This window comes from Dromiciops gliroides, chromosome 4 (genome assembly GCF_019393635.1).
Source record: "Dromiciops gliroides isolate mDroGli1 chromosome 4, mDroGli1.pri, whole genome shotgun sequence".
In the NCBI taxonomy this organism is placed as follows: Eukaryota; Metazoa; Chordata; class Mammalia; order Microbiotheria; family Microbiotheriidae; genus Dromiciops; species Dromiciops gliroides.
Window position 1 is genome coordinate 432,985,882 of NC_057864.1, and position 4,063 is coordinate 432,989,944.

General features: G+C 30.7%; 1 non-coding gene across 1 annotated transcript; it reads right to left on the reverse strand.

The window, feature by feature from the left end:
* Positions 1 to 407: 407 nt before the first annotated feature.
* Positions 408 to 510, reverse strand: LOC122727052. The gene has a single exon (XR_006353021.1). It is a non-coding gene; the product is annotated as a U6 spliceosomal RNA (small nuclear RNA).
* Between the last annotated feature and the right edge of the window lie 3,553 nt (positions 511 to 4,063).

Consider the following 4,063-nt stretch of genomic DNA (forward strand, 5'->3'; position numbering starts at 1 on the left):
GACACTTGACACTTACCCCCATTGCCCCGCAAAAAAAAAAAAAAAAAAAAAAAAAAAAAAAAGAAGAAGAAGACTTTTTCATCTGAAAAATATTATAGACAAATATACAGAAAAACATAATTCTAACATTTTAAAATTTTAAATGTGAATAGACTAAATCATTGAATGAAATGTGAATTGCATAATCTATAACAAAACCAAACCCCAACATCTGATATTTATAAGAAAGATATATAAAGAGCAAAGAAATTCATAAATCCAAAATAAGAAGTAGCAACAAAATGTACTCTTTATGAAGTGAATCTATAAAAGTAGGAATTGCAAACATGTGATCTGGAAAAAAAAAATGGACATAAAAGTCCTTAATCTCAAGAGGGATGAACACCTAACTTACATAATGATTTTTTAAAAATTGTAAATGCTTCATAACTTTGCGTGTTTCCTTTTCCAGGGGCCATGTAAAATTTCTCTTTATTATTGCAAGTTTGGTATATGTGCTACATGAAACTCAATTATACTTAACGAACTATATTCAATAAAACAGGTTGTGCACACTAATTATCTGTCCCCTCACAGCTCTGCACTGGGACTTTTCTTTTGTCTTTCATTGCTTGAATGTTCTCTAGCTTTACCTCTTTGATTCTGACTTCCTTTAAGACTGAAATTGAATCCCAGTTTCTGCAAAATAATTTTCCTAGTCCTTTCCACTACTAGAATCTTCCCTCTTGAACTATATCCCACTTAGCACATGTATACGTCACACACACAAACACACATGCATATGCACACACTGTGTATATGTGTATATATATGTATACACATTACATATAATATGTAAAATACATTACATATACACATAATATGATATACACATTATTATTATTATTATTTGCTTATTTCCCACATCAGAATGTAAGCTCCTTGATAATGGGTACAGTGTGTATATTAATTTATTATATATGTATATGCATGTATATATGTTATCCCAACACGGCATAATAGCAGGCTCATAATGAGCACTTAATAAATGTTTCCAGAGTAAATAAACCAATAGCAATATTAATCTTCCATGAACTACTGATATAATGTTGAAATTCAATAATAAAAAATTAGATGAAATTCAAGCCATATATTTATATATATAAATGCTTAATATGCATTATTAGCATATGTATGACAGAATGTGTCTTTCTAAACTCAAACAAGAAATATATGCAATGAATAAAAGTTATTAAGCTTATATATATATACACACACAAGAATAAAAATTAAGTTTCTATATATACACACAAAGACACACATAGATATATACATATATGTGTATATGTATATATGTGTGTATATATGTATGTGCACATAGATATATAAATATATATGTGTGTATGTGTATATATCTATATCTATCGATATCTATATCTATAGATCTATAGATATATATACACTAACTGAAAAAAGTAAAGGTATGATTATAGGAAGAGAGAAAATTATCACAATTTACCAATGATATTATCTTGGAATAATATAATAATATATAATTTGATATGATGTGATGTGTTGTGATTTGTTGTGGTGTGATGTGATGTGACATGACATAATATAATACAATATGATACAATACAATAATATAATACAATACAACATAATATAATATAATATAAATATCTTTTATATAGGCTTTACAGATTATAAAATTTTTCACGTGTTATTTTATTTAACTCACAAAAATGCTATTATTATTCTCATTGTACAAATGAGGGAAATGTTTATTTACTTGTCTGGGGTCACACAGCTAATAAAATGTCTTTGGTAAGATCAGACCCAAATTTTCTTGAAACCAAGTCCATTACACTGTGTAAGCTTTCTCTTAAAAATAAAGAAAAACAAACTAGGAAATTAGCAAAGAAACTAACTGGGAAAAAAATTATAGATCTGGTCAAGTGTCAGACTACACAATGAATGACCCCATAACCATTTCTTATATTTCCACATAACAAAATTCAGAAAATTGTAATGAAAAGGGAAGCTCTATGCAAAATAACTATAAAATGCATAAAATATCTGGCAGTCAATTTACCAAAGCATGCTGAATAACTAACTATAGAGACACAAATATTCATTAAAATTGGGGGTATAGGGCTATTTCAAAAATTGGAAGGAACTTCAGTACTCATGCTTAGACCATGCAAAAATAACAAAAAAGAAAATATGAACAAAAATATTGTGCAGATTTTGTAAAGGAGCAAGAAAAATACCAAAGTGATATTTTATAAAGCCAGATAAAATAATTTTAAAAAATTGGGGTGGGGGGGACCTAGGTGGCACAGTAGATAAAACACTGGCCCGGGATTCAGGAGGAGCTGAGTTCAAATCTGGCCTCAAACACTTGACACTTACTAGTTTTGTGACTCTGTGCAACTCACTTAACCCTCATTGCCCTGAAAAAGTAATAATAATAATAATAATAATAATTTAAAAATTCATTTGGAGGAATAAAAAGTTTTGTAAGAAAATAACGGGGAAAGGGAAGAATGAATAGATCTGGAACAATTCTTTCTTTTTCTTCTCTCTATCTGTCTCACTCTTTATCATACAAATATACATATATGAGTGTGAGTTAAACAGCCATATGTCATCAAATTAACCATGTGATGGTAATCTTACTTAACCACTTAGAAAAATCAATGATATCTACATAGTGAATATGTCCTACACATCCAGTGATTTTTTTCTGAGTCTGTTCCTAGTTCTTTTCTATAGCATATATACTGCAAGCCATCCTCTATTTCTTTGGATATATCAGGGAAATTAAAGCATTGTGGCATAGAGGAAAGAGTACAGTCAGAAAGGTCTGGGTTCAAATCTTGTTGCTTAAACAAACTGGCTGTGTGAACATGGGAAAGTCACTTAACATCTCTGAGCATCAAAAAGCTCCCTAATAGTTTTCTACTATGTTATAAATTTATCTCCATATGTATCAGGAGATGGGATTCCCTCACAGATAAATCCACAGGTGGTCCTTGACATATTGATTAATGTAGCACTCAGGCTTATCCATCTGTTATTCCTTCATTCTAAATACACGATTATCCCATCTACTATTAGAGTCGTTCGTGCCCTTGATAATGACTTTTCCCTCACAACTTCTTGCTTAAAATAATTATTAGTAATATGAAACAATATATGTGTGTAAATATACACACATCAGTTCAATTCAGTTGTTTTCAATTTTGTCCAACTCTTCATAACCCCATTTGGGGTTTTCTTGACAAGATATTGGAATAGTTCAATGAAGAACTGAAGCAAACAGGGTTAAGTGACTTGCCTGGGGTCACACAGCTAGCAAGTGTCTAGGGTCAGATTTGAATTTAAGAAAATGAGTCTTCCTAATTCCAGGCCCAGTACTCTATCTAATGTGCCACCTACCTGATACATAGCTGTAGATACAGCTATATACATATAAACATATATATATATATATATATATATGCATGCATACATACATTGATGGATTAAAACAAAATGATCAAAAAACAAAACTATCCAACTTTCCAACTGCTTGTCATGCTCTGTGTAAACTATTGGGTTTTTTTCTACCTATTTCTAAACTATTGGCTTCTTCCATTATGAATATTTAGACTCATTATGACATTATATGATCACTAATCTAGGAATATTTGAATAGTTATTAAATGTCCTTTATATACATTAGAGTCAATGTGGGATAGAGAACAGACAATTGACCTTAGAGCTAGGAAGACTTGAGTTTATATCCTTTCTCTGTAATATATTAGATGTATGACCCTAAGCAAGCAAAAACCCCTCATTGCTTTAGGTAACTCTATGCAGAGATGGGAAACTATGTGGTGCAGTGGTTAGGATCCCAAACCTGGAGTCAAGAAGACTCCTCTTTATGAGTTCAAATCTGGCCTCAGACATTTACTAGCTATGTGACCCTGGGCAAGTCATTTAACCTTATTTGCTTCAAGTTCCTCATCTGTAAAATTGAAAGAGTGCCAGTCAACAGTAAGAGAGGGAATTCTCTATTTAAGTTAAATAAGATCTA